The 24103-nt window shown below is 32.6% G+C and overlaps 1 protein-coding gene across 1 annotated transcript in view; it reads left to right on the top strand.

Annotated features, from left to right (window-relative positions):
* Positions 1-24103, top strand: part of unc-13-4A (BAI1 associated protein 3) — a 225044-nt gene that overhangs the window by 121907 nt on the left and 79034 nt on the right. The gene's annotated exons all lie outside the window — the stretch shown is intronic.

Raw genomic sequence — 24103 nt, 5'->3', positions numbered from 1 at the left:
GTAGCGATCTATTGAGACATTTACAATAATTTTCCCAACTATCTTTTATTATTTGTTTTTGATATAGCATCAGTTCTTTTATACTCTGAAAAATTATCTAGTGTGGGATTGTTCATAGATTTATGCAAACTGTTTTTTCACTTCTGTACTAAATATTGACATTTTTTATTACACCATTGTTTATTTTTATTTGAACACCGATTTGATTTAAATTTAGGTGTAGAAAGGTTATCTCTGTTTTCCAGTATTCTTATAAAAGAACTTTAATCACCAACTTCTGTTTTACTAAATTGTTCTTGAGACTTCATATAATGTAGATCCCAGTTTGTCTTTTTTATATTATATTTTTTACAAGATAGTAATTTATTAATTTTGGATGCCATATATATTTGTGTAATAGTAGTAAATGTTGTATGCAGGGGGAGATTTTAAAATAATGGAATGATTGATTACAAGTAGGTAGGAGAACAGAGATCTTTAATTCCGTATACAAAAGTTTTGATTTAATAATGATGGCCGTTCCACCGCCACTGCGGTTTAAACGGTCATCCCTCACAATATTGTAACCTGGAAGATTATTATATTTATTATTATGTAAATCTAGTTTCTGACAAGCAAGCCATAATAATGTTTTGATTATTTAACAAATATTGTATATTTTTTCTATTTGAATTTGCCGATTTAAGGTTCCAAAAAATTAATATATTTTTGGTTGATAAAACTATTTGAAAAATGACGTTTAAAATTTTAATGGAATTGTGCGCTGACAACTTTAGGATAGGGAGATAAAGGATAAGATCTTTTACTTATTTTGTCAAATTGTGTAATTGTGCTTGAGAATATGAATGTAAGTTTGATCGTTGAGAAATGGATCGCGTATTGGATTGGTAGGATATTTTTTGTGAAAAGGACTTGGACGATGTAGACGGTAATTGAATATTAACTGAATCTAATGATGAACTTTGTTCTAAATTAGAATTAACTGTTTTATTATCGACTGCATTTAAAGGTTAATGCTTGGATACAATATCTGCATAACTTTTTTTAAGTATACTACTACTGGCATCCTTGAAGAAACAATTTGACTGGGACATCATTTGTTTGATTTGTTCTTTTCTGTTGTATTCTGGGCATACATTAAAATTGTTTGTAAAATGGTTTCCATTAGACGAAAAACATTTTAACGTAAATTCGTCTGATGAGCAGGTAATTGTGTCATGATAAACGGAAAAACTTAATTCTGAATTAGAACTAGACTCAACTATCTTTTCCTTTGATACAATATTATGTTTTTTATTTTTTAAATCCTTAGTATGCTGATTTAATGAAGGAGAATATATAATTAAATTTAAATGATTTGAACCACTTATCTGATTTCCAAGATCTAAATTGTCTGAAGGATCTGGGAGTGACGGGGGTTTCCCCCATTATCCACTTCCGTATGGATGCACTAATCTTTCACAATTCCCTTATAACTGTAACTACATATAATTCATTTTTTAAATAGTTAATATTGTCTACTAAAATGATTGATTGTACGAAACTTTAACAAGACACGTGTAGGCACGGTAACTGTTCACGCACGAATGTGATTAAAATATTTGAAATGATGAATTACAATAAAAGCAATTGGAAGTCTTGTTCTTTTTTTTACCTTTTTATAAATATTTCAGTTAATTATGTAAATATTGATGATGGTTTTATACACCTATCAATATATCGATCTATAAAGTCATATTATTTTAGACTACTAAACAATCCGAGCCATCTCTGTATAAACCCACGTGTCTATAAAAAGATTCTCGTAATTAAGTTAACACATGTTTAAGTTTTAATTTATACTTTAATAAATTTTGATATTTAACATACTCGTTCATAAAGGCACTCCACGTATAACACTCCTGTTGATAACCTGTTAAACCGCTTGGATATTGTCCTCGAAATCGATTTGAAACAAGCTGTTTTGCATTCTGCTACACACAATAGGGCCCTTTTCTCGCTAAACCTCGCTCCAGTCAACACTCCATTCATTCTCATATGCCTTTTGTTTTGTGCTTTGAGAATTTTCAGAGATCCTTCGAAGGATCTGCTTTAGCCTGTCTATTTGTGTATATTTATGGCAGCTTTAGTTCCGTTTCTCAGAACCGTAATGTACACCACTTTTGAGCCCTATTAACTGCACATGTTTCCGCTAGTTTTAATGAGAATGTAGGAACGTATCATTAGTATTGTGTAGGGAAATACAAAACAATATACTTAACAAGCGTATTATTTTACTAGTTAATAGAAAAAATAAGATTGAACGTACGCTTATGATGTAATAAGGTAACTGTATCTTTTATCGATCACTTAAGGTTTTGTTTACAAGCAGATTTAATAATAAGACGAATACATTTTTTTTTTGTCTTTCTATGATTTTTAAAGATAACTTTTGGTCTATTTGATTCAGCTAGTAATCTAGAAAAAATAATATAATTGCACTTTAATTCCTTATAAATGTTTTAATAATTATGTACAATATTTATTATAATGCTCCCTTCACCGACCAGCTTAAAAAACACTCACTTATTACCGGCCGATCTTTTCGCTATTACCAACCACAATTACTTAATTACCGGACAGTTTAGTCCTATCAGCGACCTATTCAGGTGACTACTTATTTAAGAAAGTAGTTATTTATTTAAAAATAACCCTAATAATATTATTTTAAAAATCATCCGATGTGCCAACTGTAGGAGTAATTTTTTCACTACCATTTTATTTGTTTTATTTATTTATTTTTTCAGGCCACAATAAAGCTTTTTTGAAAGGAGTTGCGATATTTTTAAGAAGAGGAGGAATATTTTCCAAGGGCGTCTTCGGTTACTTTTTTTTTCTTTTCTGAAACTTCATCCCCAATAGTTTTTTCTTCTGGTGAGGTATTATACTGCTCTAAAAATAGAAGTTCAATCATTGATAAAAGAGGGTCACTTGTTCAGTTACTAAATGGAAACAGAGTATCTTCCGAAACAATGGAGCTGTCACATTCTGCTTGCTGTACTAAAGTACCATCAGATTGTGCTAGCATGATTTGTCCTTGGTTCCAAATAGAACTATATATTTCTATTTCTATTTAAAATCTCATTATATTTTGGCATATTTGCTTCTAGAGTAACATCATGGGTAGTATTATTTTCATATTAAATGTCTAGTGTTTCGTTTTTACCTCTTCTCCATGAATAGAATAGTATAAAATTATTCTAGAAGTGGTCTGTCAATTCTCTTTTCTGTTTTAATTAAAAATGAACTCTTCTTTAAAACACTTGCTATTTCTTATTGCAATTTTGATTCAACTTAAGTAAGTAGTTTGGTGTAGTCAAAGCCATTCTGATCATATGCAAACAGTCCAAAAGTTCTGAAATCATTTATTATTGTATTCTTGGTAACGGTATCCCTAATACATTTGTCCCTTCTCTTTTAGTTTTTTGGTATTATTTGGTATAACTGGAAAGTTTAAGAAGGCGAAAAATAGCAACATCTAGTGGTTGCAACCGATGTGTAGATTTAGGCAGAAGAGAAATCAGTATAATACCCTTAGTTTTGCAGAACCCGATGACGACCTGAAAGTCTTTAAATTTATTTGCTCATTCTAGACGGCGAACAAGTTCTACAACATATCCCAATGGTTGATTTTTTTACAGAAAAACCAACAGTTTCTAAATATAAAATCCAATTTACTATTGTTGTGTTGTGTTTACTTTGTTCTTCAGCTGCAAACAGGACACAGTGGGCTCCACTTTTAGAACATTTTTCATATTTGTTATGAATTTTATTAACTGGACAACTTAGAACGAAACATATTAAGTTAAACTTACAAAAAATTTCCATGAAGAACAAGTTGCAGATATAATGATCAAATCTCTAACGAAAATATGATTCCAGATCCTTTGCAAGATGAGGCTGATGTAGATGTGAAAAACCTTTTAATTAGGGAAATGATGAAATTTAGTATTAATAGGAATTTTAACTTTGTATTCGTATTATTGTAAGGTCACTGTCAAGTTAGTGTGATATATAACAGTTTTGTATATATAATAAAATCATCACCATTGAAAAAACACATTTCGCCTATTTTATCTTCAATAAATATATAATTCACAAAATTTTAGAAACGATGGAAATTAATACTAATGCCCGAAACATAGAAAACATTGCAATAAGTTACCAAAAAAAGCTTTTTCAATACGTTAATGTGGAGGTTAACCAATAATTCTTAGCCAATAACTGATCAAAATTCTCAATAAGAAGGAAAATTTTTAGTCGATATTATAGTAACAATGAAAATCAGAATATACCTATTAAACGTAATGTAATTTATTTATTGGAATTTAAGGAACAGTTAAAAACATTACACCTATTAAGAAGTAGTTCTGTTTTTTGTATCTAGCTGTCACCCTGTAATTTTTTATATTTACATTTATACATAACACACAAAAACTTCGGAAACTTGTTAAAATTACAGAAAGCGAAATAAATTACGAAAGCATTTTTGTTTCACACGAAAAGTTCGATAAACACACAAACCACACAAGCACGTAAAATAGAGGACGAGGACATTAGAAGAACCTTTTTCCTTCCACTTGTAGGTTGAGTATCTGCAGTTGAACGACGTGTTACATTACTCGAAAAATATTTGATCAATCTGAAAAAATACAGCGGCGAAAATATTGAGTTAAAGATAAAGTTTTACTCTACAAAAAAAATTCATATATTCAGTATTAAAAAAGAGCATCATTAAATATTTGTATAGTAGCTTAAAAGCATAATAACTAAAAATCGTGAGTTTGATTTAGAAATGCGGTAAAGGTTTTAGTGTTTTACCTAGATAATATTTACAATATTTATTTTAAAAATTTATTTTTATATATACCCATTTTCTATATAGACAAGCAATCACTCTAATCAAAAAATGAAAAATATGTTAAGAAGACTACATTAAAAAATGGGATATCAATGAAGGTGCATTCCAAGGTGTTTAACGCCTTCACCTTGTGAAATTGCTTTGTTATTCAGGTAATATTTTGCAACATATTGTAAATATGTTATGTTATGATTTGGATTTATTGACCTTTATGTGCCATTTCTTTGTCCACTTTTCAATGTCCCTAATAGGGCTTTCAAGAGATTCGGTAGCTGTTGTAGGATTATTATCTGTGACTAGCATAGCAGTGTCATCTGCGAATATTGTAGTCGTTACATTTTCATTTGTTGGTATGTCGTTCGTAAATATCAATAGTAATGTAGGACCCAGAGCACTACCTTGAGGGACTCCAGATCGTATAGGGTAAGATTTTGATGTTTCCGATTCAATAAAAGACTCTCGTTCATTTTTATTTTGAAAAGCAAAACTTCATGCTAAGATTTATCAAATGCCTGGCTGTACAAAAAGGGGTGTATGTATGTGAAGTTATTATTATAATTTAAAAGTATGAAAACTGTATTAAATAGGACTGGTTCAAAATATTTAGGAGAGGTAGTAAAGGGTGATACAGATAATAGCCAAATCAAGTTTATAAAGTCTTGTCAATATTGCTGTTACACACACTCGCGGTATTTATAGGTTTCCTATCAAAAAAAAAATTTTGTAAAATTTTAATCGAAATTTTAAATTGCAAAATATTAATCAGTGAAAGTGGATAAATTATCAAACTAAGACCAAGTTTTAATAATATTGATATATTTTTTTACCACTATAATATAAAGTTGTAGATATCAAGGTTCTTTTAATAAACTTCAGTCGACAGTTTGTACAATAAAGATTCTCTTGTGTTTTTTTTTTATTTTTATCCCTTTGCAATCGAAGTAAACTCACATATAAAATAGTTTATAACATATAGTTAAAACCGCCATATCCCGATGTCATTTAATCCCGCAATAACATTGTAAGCGTACGAAACACATCGACGCGTTTTAAAATGCATTGTAAACCTCAGTTTACAGCAGTTGGTTATTGGAATTGGATCGTGAATTATTTTGTACAACGTTGTTATGGTTGGGTAGTTAATATACATACCTAAACAAGGGTAACATCTGTTCAATGTATTCATTTTTTTAATGAACAATATGAACATCAATCGGAGTATTTTACATATCACTATGTATTATTTGAGTTCAAGTATTTATATAATATATGAATTTAATCTTTAATGTAATATTTATTTTAATTTTGTCATTTTTCGCACCAAAAACTAGAGATTCTTTCTTCGTTATTGGTTGTTGATGTCCGTTTAAATGCCAGTAATGCATTGGTTATTGATCAGTGTAGTAGTTTCTGGGGGCTCGGAAGACTTGGACCTCGGAAGCCCTGAAGAAGAAGTCTCCCACTAAATGAGCTTTGAAGTCTGAATTTTTTTTTTTTATTTAAATTAACGTGCAAGTGACATCTATGGTCATTAGCACGAGTTACGATTTACATGGTAATATCATATTAATTACAAAATATTGTAGTTAACATTTAACATAAAGAGAAAATAATAAAAACTTATAATATAACATTTATATTCTGTTGAGCCGTTGACTTTTCTCGAGGAATTTGATAACCTTGTTGATTTGGTCTGTGCTGTTTAGGACCTCTTTGAAGTTAGTGCTGATATCGAGCTGTTGGCTTATTTTGGCATAAAAAGGGCATTCGATAAGTATATGCCTCATTCGGAGAGTCGTATTGCAGTTCTGACATTTTGGTTGTGGAGATGATGTCATCAAGTAGCGATGAGTTAGACGGGTATGTCCTATACGCAATACGCAATTTCATGCAGCGCTGAAGTAACATTATTCCAGTAAATCTGCCAGGTGGATAGATTCAGCTTCTTCATTCTAGCTTTGAGATCGTTGCAAATTTGTATATTGTATATGCGGCTTTTTTGGCAAGGCAATCAGCTTTTTCGTTACCACTAATACCAACATGGGAGGGTACCCATATCAAAGTGATTGTATGTTGGTTTATAAGCAGCTGATATGTGTCATGAATATCTTGGACGATAGGATGGTTGGTGGATATAGCATTAATGGAGTGTATAGAGGAAAGTGAATCAGAGCATATGGCTATGTGTGTATTTGGATATTGTTGGGCATATTTGAAAGCATGTGAGATATCTAGTAGTTCACCAGTGTGGATGCTACACCAAGGAGAAATTTTAGATAGTTCGATAGGCTGTTGTACAGTGGTTACAGAATATCCAACACCACTTTCAGTCTTTGACGCGTCAGTGTAAAGAACTATGTTATATTTATTTTTGTTTATAAGTTCTAGAAAGAGAATTCTTAATGTACTAATACTGGTATTTTTCTTGTTAAACTTGGTAAGGGAAATATCATGATGTGGGAGTATGTTGGTCCAATAGAGATTATTGGAAAATGGTAGAGTTCTGGTTTCAGACAAATTTATATCTTTTAGTAACGGTTGTAGAAGACTAGGAATAGGATTTATAATTAAGTTAGATGAAGGGTTGTTATGGGGATGGTGTGATGATGTAATTAAATGATATACTGCACTTGGACGGATTGGAAGAAATTGCAGCAGCTTAGGAGAGAAGAAGGTTTTCTCGCCTAAGCCATAGAGGAGGTTCATTAGCTTCACAGTAAAGACTTTCCGCCGGACTAGAACGGAATGCTCCAAGACATAGACGAATAGCTGTGTTGTGTACTGTATTTAGTTCATGAATTTGAAATAAGTAAGTTCTTAATAAATCTTTCGGCTAAGGTTGTAAAAATACAAGATTTTCCTTGTAATCCTTAATTTAATATATACCCCATTATATCTATAACGAAAGGTAAATTCCATAGTCTTCATTTTTTCACAAGGAGCATTTATTTGGCAATTCCTTGTTTTTTTTTTAATCGCAAAACACATTCTCAAATTCAAAAATTTTGCCTATACATTCCCTTTGGACAACCATTGAATACTACAGTAAAGGAGGATATCGCATTCCTTTTCCGTTTCTTCCTGAAAAAGTTTTCGAAATCGTCATCGATTGATAGCTCCAGCATGTCTTCTATTGAGAAACTACGATGCAGGCTCAATCACCGAGAATATATTCTTGGTGGATTATACAGTGGAATTTTAAATTTTTCTTCCTAAAAAGATTTTAAATAGCTTTGTAAATCCTTCGATGTGAACAATCATACAAACCGACTCACAATTTCGGACGCTCTCTTTGCTATCGCCTATAACCTTTTTCACTTGATCCAAGATATCCTGACCTGTTGTGGCGACCAGTTTTTCTCAAATCTAATAGCTCCTAATCAGCAAAAAAACGTCGCCTAAAACATCGATATTGATACATCCAAAGCGCGGCTAAATCATGAAACAAATTCATTATTTTGGAAACAATTTATTTTAGACAAAAATCCTGAAATAGGTCGATTTTTAATTTTAACTGCCAATTGTTTTAATAATGTGCGGAAATGAAAATGTCACCAGTTTTGACATTTTTTCTTCACCGTTCATTCACCGTTCATTTTTTTTTAATTGAAATGTGGGTCTTGTAATATTTCATTTGAAATGTCTTTTATTAATGTATCTAGTAGTATCATACATAACTGACTAATGCTTATACAGAAAAATATAAAGTATTTTAATTTAATCAGAGAATAATCTTTTAATAAACGAACTGTAATAATAAATTAATTATTACATAATACTTTTGAGCTAAATTTAATGCTATAAATGTCATAGATTGAAATATGATGTATTGTCACTGAAAATTGTACAATTTTATGGACAAAGCTTACAAAAAGTCAGAAAAATAATAATAACAATTTAAAATTTACTAAAATTACATAAATCGTCAAAATCACAAAATAAAACATAATAAAATATACAATCCATTGCAAAATTTAACTAAATTGCAAATTGCATAATAAAACCTTACAAACTAATAAGTTTAAGTTGCTGCATGGGATACCCAAATATATATAAAAATACTTTAGTTACTTGTATCTAAATGTACTGTGATTTCTTAGTTATTCGTTAAGAAACTCTTCCACTAAATAATATGATCTTTCAGATAGATAGGCTTTTGTCAATTTACGGAAAGTAGTTGCAAAGGGAGATGGTTGTATACTTTTTTTGCCGAACATAATATAGATTTCTTTACTAACTCAGTGGACGGGATCGGGAAATACTCATAGGTTGAATTTCTGGTGGAGTAGTCATGATTAGCTCTTGCTGTAAAAACATGTATGTATGAAAAGATACTGTATGGCTCCTTTTTGCAATTTAAAAATAACATCATATTGGGCAGCTGTACTAGAACCCCAAAAAGAAAGGCCATATCGAAGATGAGACTCGAACAAAGAAAAATATGATGCTAAATTGATTTCCTTCGAAACAGATCTTATTGCATAGCAGGCTGAGGCTACTTTCTTACTTAATAAATTGAAACGAAGGGGCCATTTAAGGTTGCTGTCTATAAAAATGCCAAGAAATTTTACAGAATCAACGATACTGATCTGGCTGTAATTAAGAAGCAAGAGTTGAAGAGCTCCTATATAAGATAATGCTACTGTCTTATCCACGTTAAAAAAAAGTAAATTAGAGTCGGACCAGGTTTTTATTTTAAGTAGATCAGTCATCTACCATTGTCTTCTTCAAATAAGTGTAACATTACGAATAATTTCCGGAGTAATGTCCGGAGTTTATTTTGTCTCTAATTCGGTTTTGCAACTCCTGTAGATTTTGCCGTTTATCTACATAAACCTTTGATGTTAAATAATTCCATAGAAAAAATCAAAAGTTGTGAGATCTGGAGATCTTGGTGGCCACTCTATTAGTCCTCGTCTACCAATCCACCTCCTAGGATAACACTGGTTTAATATAGCGAATATCACGTGCATAATGCGGGGGTGCAGCATCTTGTTGTAACCAGATACTATCATCTGGGAAGTGAAGTTAGGATTGTTGACATTTGGAAACATATTAGTTATTAGTATAACTTTTGTTTGCATAAATTGCACATAACCTTTCCCTGTAAGATTTGCTCCACAAAAATAAGGACCAGTATTCCTGCTTAAATTTCTGATGGTGATGAGTATGATCTTATGAATCCAGTGAGGATTATCCTTACTCCGGTACTTGCAATTTTGACTATTGACTGAACCATTGAGGCAAAATGAAGCCTCATCAGAAATCATATTTTTTTTAATAAAACGTGGGTTACTGTGACATAAATCCTGCAAAATATCATAAAACTTCAAACGTGATCGGGATCATCTTCGCTGAATTCTGGATGCAACGAAATTTTGTACTTTTTGTCTTTCAGAACATGTAATACCGACCGTTGAGATATGCCTGTGTAATTTGACGTCTTTTTGATGAGGATATCTTCAACGCTTAATACAACATTAATTTTCACGTTTTACTGATACCTTATTACTAAATTGTTTCTATATCACAATGTTTCAATAATTTATTTAAGATGCAGAAGATATTTATATCCAAGATAAAGTTGCAGGTAATGATATAGAACGTTAAAATATACTAGACACAAGAATATTAGGGCATACACGTGAATATTATAATATTCAGTATATTAATCTGCTTGCAAAGAAAACAATGGTTACATAAAAATCGTACGTTTTGAATAATTTTTCATTTTAAGCCACATTTAATTTTTTCTATAACCATATACGACCTCCTCCGCGCTTTTAATATAAGCCTCACCAACATTATACTGAACTAGATTATCATTTTTTGTATAATTTCGCATTGTGTTTTTAAAAAGAATCGGCTTATCTCACACTTTGGTAGATTTTCTTTATTATGCGACATGCCGTTCTTGTCTGCACACAAATCCTTTTAATTAGACCAGTAATCTCGGTAGCTTTGTGCACCAGAAGAGGATTATTTGATTGTATATACAGAGTGTCACGAGGTTTGTCACAAGTTATTATTCAAATGAAAACAGTTTACGTTATCAATAAATTGCAAATAAGAAGGGAAACACAAATGATTTATATGGCCTACTTTTTACTTTAGAAGTACTGTAATAGTTAATTAATGATTTAACCGTTTCCTAAGGATTTTAAATGGTGTCGTTTCTATGTCGCACATTATGTTATGAATTATTCAGAAAAATAAAAAGCACAACCTTCACATTTTATAGTAAATTGGTGTTTTTACGACTCGTATTAAGTGATACTTAGAGTTACAGTGAAAAATGTTGACAATATATTATTGTCACGCACCGACGGAAACTTTTGAACTGCGCTTAAGGTTTGATTTTCTTTAGAGAAAAAAAAGTACAGTGACGTGCGATGGTGTTTTTTGATGTGTATTAATTATTATCCAGCTCAGCAGTTCAGCCGATGCTGGTAAGTCTGGCATTGTGAAGAACTGATCTTATAGCTGAAGCCAAATTGGGATATCAATCTTTGGACTAACCTGGACTCTTTAAGAAACAAAAACAGCAATCGTTAATATGATTGGTAAGTAATCGGCATACTACTTTTTTCCCTCTCGTTTATTATACCAATAACACGCTACAGCTAACACAGCCTACATGGGGAGTGGGGAGTCCATTACTTTTTCGCAATTTCTGGAAATAAACCACCTTATAAATTATGTACTTAAATTTCTCCACAAATACAGCATAATTTTGAAACCACAATAAGTTTCACTTGATATTTTCGTTATTAACAAAACTGTTTGCCTTCATAGAACTTATTGGAAACTCAAAATAAGAAATAGTTAGATGATAACTTCAGTAATAATAATTTACTTATCCTCCCTCTTAAATAGGTCGGGAACATTAATTTCGTTGGTCACCTACATATTATTTAGTTCTGTTAGTGCTTTCGTTTCACGATGACTTTGGCTATCGAACAAAAGACCAAAATTCTCGAGTGGATATAGTAGGGAACTAGCTACCGTTTCATTACATTTCATTTTAAAACAGTTCAGTATTGGCAAATCTACCATTACGGGCATTAAGAAGAACAAAGAATAGATCGAAAAGTTCGTCAACGAAACGGAAAGTGGTCTAGGGAAGAGGAAAACCATCAAACCCGCCCGAATATCCGAAGGTGGAAAGTGCGTTATCCATGTGGTTCTTACAACAGCGGAGAAAGCATTTTTCGATTAGTAGTAAAATGTTCTGTGAAACAGCCCGTCATTTCTATCGTGAAATGTCACCAAATCACTAAGCTTTTAGCGCATGAAAGGGTTGGTTGGACAACTTCAAACGATGTCATGGAGTAAGATATCTCAAAATTACTGGTAAGAATAATGCCGACGGCATCGAACCCTTCCAAACTGCATTTGAAGAACTTGTGATTAAAAACAATTTGACACCTGAGCAAATGTCCAATGCAGATAAAAGTGGGTTTTTTGGTGCATGTTACTAGACCACACATGGTGTTATCTCAAGAAAAGAACGCGGCTGGTCAAAAATTTATGAAAGAAAGAATCACCTATACGCCTGCAAATGCTTAAGGGACTCACAAACATCGTTTGCTTGTTGTGGGGACGGCTAACAAGTCTCGTGCATTCAAGTCTGTTGATCTACCCGTATGCTATCGAGGGCAACAAAGTGCATGAGAGTGACAAGAGATCTGTTCTTGGATTGGTTCAAAACTGAATTCATCCCTGATGTTCGTCGTCATCTCGCACGTGTGATCCTACCTCAGGAGGCAGTATTGCTGCTGGACAACTGCCCTGGTCATCCATCCTCTGATGAACTTTGTAGTGAAGATTGTACAATGTTTGCCATGTTCTTACCACCCAACACGACAGCTATGATTCAACCAATGGACCAGAATGTCATCCAGAACACAAAACTGCGTTATCGAAAAGCTTTACTCTTTAACATTCTTGCTGATAAACAAAGTAGAACGGATCTGGTAGTAGCTATAAAGAAAGTTAATCTCAAGGACGTCATTTTAAATTTGGCAAACTGTTGGTCATTCATTTCACAACTTTTGATTCAACTTGAGCCCAAACTTAGTGGCTGTTGATGACTCTTTATCCAACGAAAAAGACATTATTTTAAGCCTCCTTGCCGCTCATCTGGCTCAAGATAACACGAGAATAATTACTGAATCTGAGGTTCGAGAAGGAGCATCAGGTGGCTGTGACAAAGAAATTGACACCCAAGAAATGCTCAAGGATGAAGAAATTGTAAGGGTCCTTCAAAATGAAGAAACGGAAGAGGAGGATGTCGATGATGAACCACCTTCTTCAAAAACTTCTGCTGTTGAAGCTGTTAAAGCCCTGAAGACGGCTAGAAGCCGTTGGGCAGAAGACAACCTCAACAGCAGCGAGTAGATCATGATGCTGATGCGTATAAGAGACTGGCGTCCAGAAAAAAATTACATAATATATAGATAATAATATGTATTTATTAAATATATTGTGTATATATATATATATATATATATATATATATATATATATATATATCTGTATAATATAATATTTCATTAATATACATAAAGCATTTTCAGTAATTTCCATTGTGTTTTTGCAGTTTTTCTTCTCCCGATAAAAAAGTCATAGGTAATCCCAACGATGCGATCATCCGAACAACCCATTTCCCCGATTTCGTTCGTATTAACGCGCTCGTACTGTATACTAAAATTTAGTCGTTTTTTACAGACTCACCCTGGTCTATGAATGAAATATTCTATTTAATGTTATTAACAATATATTTTAAGATTATACTATTGTAGATGTATTATGTATGATTAAACAAAACATCTTTTATAAATGAATCCACATAAATACTTTTGCTGATTGTCCCAAACCGTGTGCCACTGAATTAGTAAAAGTTATTGCGTATGAAAGGGTATGGAATTTCTCAGAATTGGAGAATGTGAAGAATTATGTCAAAGCTAGCGACCCTACTATCCACTTTACTGAACCGACAGGAATAACTTTCAAGAATTTAATAATTCCTCTTCTACGTTGTGAACAGTTGTATAAAAAAAACCTTTAAAAGAGAAAACGCTTTTATGAAAATGGTAAATTTTACCAAGAAAAAACTGTTAAACTAACGTGTTTTATATACACCGGCACGTCGTAGATGATTTTTATTAAAAATTTAAGAGCAGAGGGATACGGTATCGTAAGAGTTTTTGAACTTTTTCGTTCTCCCACATCGACATTTAAAAAACAAATATATAAAAGAACAAAATTATAATGTTATCATATTAGTAAATTTATAATTATTGCCTTTTACTAATTATCATTTTATACTTAATTCCTTAAGTGAATTATTGGCACTAATAAAATTGGTACCGTTGTCATTATATATAGTGTGTGGATTGCCTCGGCGAGAAATAAATCGTTTAAACGTTGCCAAAAAACCGTTAAAGGATAACTCCCTAACTAACTCTAAATGAATGGCTTTTGTAGGCTTGCAAACAAAAATTTCAAAATAACAAGTGTTCGGGCCTTGCGTAGGCCCACTTAGAGGCCCTAATAAACAGAGGACCTGTAAAATCTACACCTACGGTGTAAAAACGAGTGAAATTCTAACTTTATCCAATGGGAATGGAGACATAGGTTGTGAAGCGGCTTGTGCGTTGAATCTATAACATGTAATGCATTTTTTGATAATGCTTTTAACATATTTGAACGCACTTAAATATCGTAGGAGTAAATTGCCTAACACATTTTGAGAACCACTGTGTCTACAGTGTTCCTTTTTAATGAGCAAAGAAACAACATGATCATTTATTAGTTATGATGAATTTATTAGTAAAATCCATATTTGCATTTTGTAAGCGTCCTCCAACACGTACAATTCCAGAGGAGTCTAAAAAAGGATTAAGAGGGAGCAATTTCTTGTCTATAACGAGATCTTTTTCTAATAAGCGTGCTATATCTTTTGCAAATATTGTTTCTGAATAGTTTTAATAATTAAATTATGAGTGCTATCATGATCACTTTACGTGTAAAATTACCCTCAATTTTTTCAGGTTTTATATTATATTTATGAACCTAAATACGAAAGCGACTGCGTTTTTTAATTTTGAAAATTTAGAAAATCTTTTATATCCAATTATTTGGTGAATGATTAACAAAACTAATGACAACAATAACAATAATAAAATATATCTACCAGAATGTCACAACTAGCGTAAGACTACCCGAACAAGAAATAAATAAATTCTGTATTCAGCGAGGAGTACAAAAAGAAGACACCGTCTCTCCAAAGTTATTCACGATGCCTTTAGAACAAACATGTAAGAAGGTAGATCTGAACGAGCATAGTATCAACATAAATGGAGAGAAGCTCAGTCATTTGAGATTTGCAAATGACATGGTCCTTATAGTAATATGATGATGCAATAATAATATTTGAAAAATTATATCACGCTTCCTTGGAGGTCAAACTAAAGATTAATATGAATAAGACGCAAATAATGACTAATCTGGTACTAAATCGATATATTGCTCTTGATGGAAGGGATATTGTGCAGATAGCATCGTATAAGTACTTAGGACATAAAATTCAGTTGGGCAGATATAACCAGCCATGTGAGATCCCACGTCGCATAGGATTGGCCTGGGCAGCGTTTGATAAATTAAACTATGGTATTTAAATCGGACCTACCCATATGCCTCAAAAGGAAAATCTTTGATAAATATGTGTTATCTGTACTCACTTATGTAGCGGAAACATTAACACTCACGAAAAAAGTAGTGAATAAGATTCGCGTGACTCAGAGAGACCAAATCCCAAACGAAGAAATACGTCGTAGAACAAAAACAACAGACACCATCGAAAAAATCGCGTAGCTAAATTGGAATTGGGCAGGACACATTACCAGATTATCAGACAATTGATGGACAAAACGTATTGTCGAGTGAAGGCCAAGACAAGAAGCACTAAGGAGCAGAGCACGCCCACCAACCAGATAAACTGACGACCTGAAACGTGTTAGCACTAACTGGATGTAAGTCGCACAAGACAGAGACAGATGGAAAGAACTGAATGAGACCTTTTCAGGTTCTATTTGTTTGTATAAAATTTATGTCCTACGAAGAAGGCCAAATTACGAACAAAGACTTTCTTTAGCAGGATTACAAATTTTTCAAGCTTGTTGACTTCGTGCTGACTTAATTATCACCTTCCAAATTTTAGAGTATGGATTGTTTGTTTTACTTGTTTATTTTAGATGACCACACCAGACTACGTGGACATAGTTTAAAGTTTAAAAGAAAGGATCCTTTTCATCGATAAGGCGCCAAAATTTTCTGTGTAATCGTATTTTTAGTATCATTTTAGTATATGGAACAGTCTCCCAACGAAAATTATAAACTCTCTATCTATAAATGCATTTAAAATCCAACCAGATTATTATTTGTTTGTAAACTGAACAGTATTGTGTACAATCTACCAGTCTGTAGTTTATTTGCGCAACTGATTATTTTGTAATGTATTATTTCATTTTTCTTGTAAATGGGCTTAAGGGTCTTAATGATTCGAGCCCTTATCACTATGTAATAATAATATATTAATTGTGTTTTTGATTTCTTTTTTGTATAGTCTCTTTACACTTAACCATTCTCTCTTTGTTTTTTGTTTTTTTTTTGCCTATTATCTTTCTTACTGCGTTAATTACTTTGGTTTTGATTTCTTCCCAATATTTTTCGGTGTCTACGCTGCTTGTATTTGTTTCTGTTATTTCTGCCTTATGGTTTTGTTTGATATCTTGTTATCTCAATTTTTGTATAACTAGTTGTTCTGTTGTTTGTTTCTCTTTGTCTCCTTGTTTCTCTAAGTTATGCGTTACAAAAAACTACAGCTTCTAAAATAAGTCAAAATAGTTAATTACGAGATCTGATAATGCAAATGACGAACTTTTTTCAGTGTACAATCTGCTACGTAAATTCAACTTTTATGCCTGTACACCATTAAAGGTTTTATGTCAAAGGGAGCATGTTTATTACATTTCCGTGTCAAATATAATTTACAGTCCATAAAGCAAGGCAAATTGAAACCCTGATTAAAAACTGTCCCATTATAAAACAATCATTGGTTTAATAATGTTCTGGATATTAATTATCCAATGTACTCATTCAAAATAAAAGTGTAGGTATGGCATAAAAACATACACATAAAATCCGTTGCTCTACAAAAAGCAACGCTCTTCTTCTTTCTTTTCATTAGAAGGTTTCGGCATTGTTGGTTGTAGGATATTTTTTATCTCGATGAATGACACTCTTTTCTTATTGTAAATTTAAAATGTTTTATACGACTTCACCTCTACAGTTTTAGTTCATTTGATCCGTTTGGTAAACGTCATTTTATGATATTTTATATCTAAATATAGATATATCTGTTAGAAAGGAATAACACCAGCTAAAACTTGGGCAAATATAATAGAACAACAAGAACCAAAAGAAAAAGCAATTACACAGCGGTGTATACAAACTTAAATGTGGCGACTGTCCAAAAACTTACATAGGTCAAACTGGTAGAACTTTTATCAAACGTATAGCAGAACATGAAATGGCTTTCAATAAAGGAAAAACAGATTCTACGTACGCACTCACAGTCTAGACCATAATCATTCTTTTAATGACGAATTTCAAATTCTTCCCATTCAAAATAAAGGCCTTAAGCTATCTTTATTAGAATCTATGGAAATTAACAAATTAAAAACATAATTTATAATTCTGACATAATTCTGATCCGTTCTGATGTTAATCCGTTTGTATCCATTTGATTATCTTTAACACTTTATGAAAGTACTATAAATAGTCTGACAATAGTTGCAACACACCGAGCGTGGCAATACGTGACGCAGATGCCATTGTTTGTCAATTCTCTCCAGCGTAGCTTGCAACTCGTGTGCATATTGTTTTGTATTCTGGGTGTTTAGAATACTTTACTATTATACTATTCGTATACTATTTTTTGTGAATTTAGCAAACATTGCATGTTTGTTACACCAGTGGTACCAGAACATCATGGAAAAAGCCAAAGACATCTCACCAAGTAAAATAGCGGAAACAAAAACTTTATTATTGAACTATAATCAGTCCAACAGAAAAATAGCATTAATTTCTAAAGTTTCAAAGGCAACTATGGACCGTATAAAGAAAAAACTTGACGAAAATTTGGATTTGACTACTCCACGGCACAGACAAAAATGTGGTCAAAAAAAAATCACGAGATGAAAAAAACAATCGAGATAAACCTTGGAAGGATTTTAACGAAAATAATGCATGAGTCTGACACCAGTAATTTACCAATGACTGCTCGTCGGTGAATAATGGATCTGGAGTTTTCAACCTGTCGGCTTGCAAAAAAGCCGCTACTCACACCAGCAATTAAGAAAAATAGAGTTCAATCGGCTAAAGATCACAAAGATTCTACCATTGATGATTGAAATCAGGTAAATAACATTACTCAACATTGTTTTTTTTTTTTATATGTAGTTTACAATTGATCAATTTGTCCACGATTTTAAATTAATAATAATATTCCAGGTTTGTTTTTCGGACGAATCTACCGTGTAGATCCTCATGGATAGAGCTGAATTTATGAGGAGCAGACCTGGGGAAAAATATAAAGCTACTTGTATTGTAAGGACGGTAAAGCATAAAAATTATACCCCTTGACTACAGTCAAGGAATTGGTAGACCGTAACATTGTCGAAGGAACAATGCGGTAGAACCAGTACTTAAGAGTATTGCAAACAAAAATGCTTTCCCAGGCCCAGGTCCTCAATAAACGTTTTACGTTTATGCATGACTCGGCGTCCTATCACAAGGCAAAAACTGTTACAAAATTCCTTGCTGACAAACAGACAAGTGCCCTGGCCACTCGCCAGATTTTAATCCAATAAAAAATCTTTGGAAGCTCATGACGAAAGAAATTTCTGATGAAATTATAATTACAAAGCGTCAATTCATCGAGCGCTTAATAGAAGTATGGCACAGAAGTGGAACAATTCCACAAAATTGTCAGAAATGCGTAGAAAGTATGTCAAGAAGGTGCCACGCAGTCATTGCTTCAAAGGATGACACTACCAAGTATTAGGCTTAAGCCATAATTTTAAATGTTTTTATGTAAACACTCGTTCCTTTTTTAATATTTGTAAACTTTATAACATTCTTAATCACAGTAAAATAGAACTAAGCACATATATATGTTTTATAGCTCAATTACATACCATTTTTAAACAAAAAGTAAAATTTTATGGGGTGGCTCTAATAATTTGATCACCCGCTGTATGTTTTACATTAAATAAAATCTAACAACGAATTATTCGTCTTTAAAAAACTGCCCTAGTTGTATTTCCCTATATTAGCCAAATTCGCAGACTCATCTTAATAAAATAACAATATCGACCAAGAACAATCAATTAGAGCAAAAGGCGGGAGAAAGCGAAAGGCAAGAAATGTTTGGCTTTCAGATACCCAAACGTAATTAAAATATTCTCAGTAGCTGGAAGACCGAAATTAAGTCCATATATATCTTTCGGATTTTCATAGCTTACAAGCCAATTATACTAAATGCAATTTACCTCCCTACCGCAGAACCTTATCAGAATATATATTAGTTTTCCCACATCCTTTGAGAATTCTTTTTCGTCACGAGGCAGAAATACCGGCTATGGTCTACGTAAAAAGCGGCTCGACTTCATATAAGCCAATATAACTTATTGATCACGTTTGCTATTCATTTACAATTTACTTTTACTATATCTTAAATAATTTTATGGCTTTTTAAAACAATTTGCAAATGACGTACTGAGTATACAATAATGTCAAATACCTAATGATAAATAATTCTGGGAATAACTACCAAAGCTATAACTATGACAGTTTGAAAGGGTATAACTTTCTTTTGATGGTATATAATAATATACTCTACCATGAAAGTTAGAGATCATAACCCTTTAAAGCTTTCTTGAGGATAGTTAAATAACCTTAAACCGGTTTTAAAGTATCATCCTTTATAGACGAGTTTAGCCTTTTTACGAGAGCTTTGTATCTCAAATATATTACTATAAGAATTAGTAGGAGTTGTAGAAGGGAAGTTTAGATAATCCTCTTTTATTTTGATAATTTATTTCTTATCAATATCAATACTCCTAGTCGTCAGAGGAAAATGGCAGTGAACCTGTAAAAATGATACAAAGAAACAAACTGAATTTTGCAGAGAATGGTAATTTTGGGACCCTAAAAAATGATGGAAAAAGTTTAGGAAGAGACAAAAATTAAAATGCGTTTTAAAGATAAAGAGTGTAGCTGTTAAATAAATAAACGTTGCGCGATTTTTGCTATTTTTTAATATTCTCATGAGATCAATAAAATTTGTTACTTTCGTTGACCAGTCACTATGGAATTTATATTGTTAGAGCTTAATCTTCAAAACTTATAGCATGAAATTTCGATTTTGACTTTTGGCAATAAATTAGAGGCATTTTAAATTTGACTAAAAAATACTGAATTTAAACTTTCCATTAAAATCGATCTAAAATGTTTAAAACTGCTTTTTTTTCGATTGCACAAGTACTTTTTTGGAAACTACAAAACTTCGGCTACAAACTCCATCCAATAACGTCTTCGTGGGAAGTATTTCCCGTAATGTTAGATCGTTTGTAATGTGAAAGTTTAAATTAACCGTTTTTAGGCATATTTCAAATGCCTCATATGTGTTGCCAAAACTGAAAATCGAAATTTCATGTTACAGGGTTAGAAGATTAGGCTCAAATAAACAGCTCGATGAAAACTGACTTCATTTGCAATATTAAAATGCATTTTGTTTTTTGTCGATAGGACACTCTGATAAAAAGATATCGAATTTTTACCGTCGATTTAATACAAATTTTATTTGGAAGGTTGAAAACCCTTAACGATTTCTGGTCGATATATGAACTACTTGACTTTCTAACAGTTTCAGTTCAGTTTTGAACATTTCAATCACGATTATGTCTACAGAAATGGTTTGCTATTTAACCTGTGCGCCTCTAATGTACCAGCTGTGTTCTGTTTTGTTCTTTCAAGTGCTGATTGTTATGAAAAAACTATTATTTAGGTAAGTTTTAATTATTTTATCATATTTGTATATACAGAACATTATCACATTGTGTAAAGTAAACGGAATGCAACTTATTAGTGATAAATACTACAAAATATTGTTAGATCTCAAAATTTTTAGGTGATGAGTGCTTTTATTTTTGTTTTAATTTTAAAATGAGTAGTGTTAGTGAAATGTTTTAAGTATATTTTTATTAAGTAAACATTACGTGTATGAAATAAAATCCTAAATTAGTATATACATTTTCGGCTAAGATGTTATTCCATGTTACATCCAGTTCATATCGCCAACCAGTTAGTCCATTTTAAACTGGCTATTATTTATTTTGTCTGTATAATATTGATAGCAATTATTATAACAAAATATTAATTATAAAGTAATGCTAAAAGCAGTAAAATTTTTGTTATAGTAAATGAAATTTCTGTTTCAAAATGTCCAGAATCAGGATTGAACAACTACAAGAACTAGATTCCAATCAACTTTATAAATGGATTGATGGTATAACTGATGACCAAGCCATATACTTAGAAGATGGTGGTAAAAGTGATGCGGAGGATGCTGGAACATACAATATAACAAATGATACATGCACAAGCTCCAATGTGGACGCTCCGTCATGTAAGAATGAATTTATTGGTAGTAGACATAACTACTTACTGATGTTCATTTTATTAGCTTCAGGCAATAGTAACTCTGAAAGTATTCTTTTGCCTGATAGTTCACGACCTAGTTATGAGTTTGAGGAAGCTACAGCATTTGACTCTGATGATACTGATTACGAGATGCCACTAGATGATGACGACGATGGTGATAATATTTCTATTGATGACAATTTCCTTAGGTTGACTCTTCGATGTACATCTTCCACCAACTATTTGGTCAAAATATGTTGCTACACAATTTTTCGAGTAGGGAACGAAGAGGTGGTGTAGCGTCAACATTTCGTAAAATCACAACAAGATTGAAGGACGAATAAGGTATCTACTGATCCTATATTTTGAAGTTCCATGGTTGGTGAACATTTCCTGTAAAAGGTACCTCTCGGCGATATGCTTTCTGTAGCACAGAGAAGAAACGAGATCCATCTCACATGATATGCAAAAAATGTGGTGTTGCCCTTTGTTTGGAATGTTTTCCATCTTTTCATTTATAATTATTGTTTCTTACGAATAAAAAGTGGCATAAAATGGTATTTTTATTTAGTAACGCAATTCCTTTAACTAATTCAACAAGCTTTTGATATTTCAACAAGTGAAATTTTTCAAGTCATTGAAATATTTCGTAAATCGATTTTTTCCGTTCTCGCTCATAGGGACATTTCGGGGGGTATCTAAGAGTGTAAAATTTTTTTGCATCTTTTTGGGTTTCTAAAATTGGCATTCTCAGCAAAATTCAGCTTGTTTGTTTAGTTTTTAGAGATCAAATCTCTAACGACTGGACTACAAACGTCATAAAAAGTTCTATAAATAACTAATGTATCTAAATTAACTACTGTAACAGCCACACCGCTCCATGGCTGAATACCACCGAAGTTGCCATGACAGTGTCCACCGAGAGTGAACGGTGACAAGAGACAGATATATATGTTTGTTGTTGTAAGATGTAGGTTAAATTGTAATACATGGTTTTCCTTTTAATAAAATCGTGTAAATCAATATTCACAGTCATTACCTAACTATTTTAACTAATACCCACATCACAACTGGCACCCAACTTGGGCAAAATAGTTTAAAGTGTAGTTCGTACTGTGAAAATCGTAAAGTTTCATTGTGAACAGGAAAAAGTGTTTTTGCTCCCGCCATTGTAAGGTGATTAGTGGACATTTTCACTTAGTTTAGTGCTTCACAACAATAATAAATCTACTGTGTATGTGACTGCTGTGGAAACTCCGCACAGACCATCCAAAAACATCCTGTGGGAATATCAATCTTCCACTACAGACCATTCAAAACATCCTGTGGGAATATCAATCTTCCACTAGGCCATTCAGAAACATCCTGTGGGAATATCAAGCTTCCATTCAAGGGTATTTACAAGAAATAAGCAACAGAAACTGTAAGCCTTTAATTTTTATTACTATTTTTGTGTTAAACTTGCAATCACGGCAACAAACGATAAACACAGTTATTCGCTTAGGTCGACGACGGTTTTTAGTTCAAGCGAATCAACATCAGCAGAAATGTCTTCGGTAAATTTAACAAGCGAACAGTTTCAAGCCTTATTAAATACAATAGCAAGGCCTATTTCGGACTCAGGTAGTTTAGCAAAATGCGCTTCTCGCTTCGATGGATCAAAGGGGGCTGATGTAAAAGCTTTTATAGATGCGGTCGAGATCTATAAAGAGTGCACCCACGTGTCTGACGCGAACGCATTAAAGGGTATACCCATGCTGCTAGACGGTTTCGCCGCCACGTGGTTTCAAGGTGTTAAAAATACGGTAAACACGTGGGCCAGCGCCATTAATTTATTACGATCGACTTTTGGACATCAAAAACCAGCCTACAGAGTGTATCGGGAACTGTTTTCGACGGAACAAGATGCTAAAACTCCGTGTGACATTTTTGTATGCAAAGCGCGCGCGATAATAGCTCAGTTACCGGCAGATACATTAACCGAAGCCACTCAATTAGATATGGTATACGGTTTGTTGCATAGGAGAATACGTGAAAAAGTAGCACGTGATAAGATCAATACATTTAGCGAACTCTTAAAAGAAGCGAGGCAAACTGAAGAATCGTATGAAAATCCGGAAATAAACATTAAAAACGAAAACGAATCAAAACGGGTACGGTGTAGCTTTTGCAAAAATCCAGGTCACGTGAAGGATGAATGTCGAAAATTGGCCGCAGTCAGAACCAGGGAAGCAGATTCTCGAAAATCTTCGGTTGAGCCCAAACCTAATCCTCCTCTAGTAACTTCTCGTACTAGCCCTAAACCAACCTTTCCTACTTCGAATCAGATTTCGTGTTATGGATGTAAGACTCCTGGATTCATTAAGAGTAATTGTCCAAAATGTAAATCATCCAGTAAATCCTCAGCAGTATCTGAATTTATGCTTGCTGAAA

This window comes from Diabrotica undecimpunctata, chromosome 4 (assembly GCF_040954645.1).
Source record: "Diabrotica undecimpunctata isolate CICGRU chromosome 4, icDiaUnde3, whole genome shotgun sequence".
NCBI classification, from domain to species: Eukaryota; Metazoa; Arthropoda; class Insecta; order Coleoptera; family Chrysomelidae; genus Diabrotica; species Diabrotica undecimpunctata.
The sequence above is the reverse complement of the archived record's forward strand: the minus strand, read 5'-3'. Positions and strand labels throughout refer to the sequence as shown.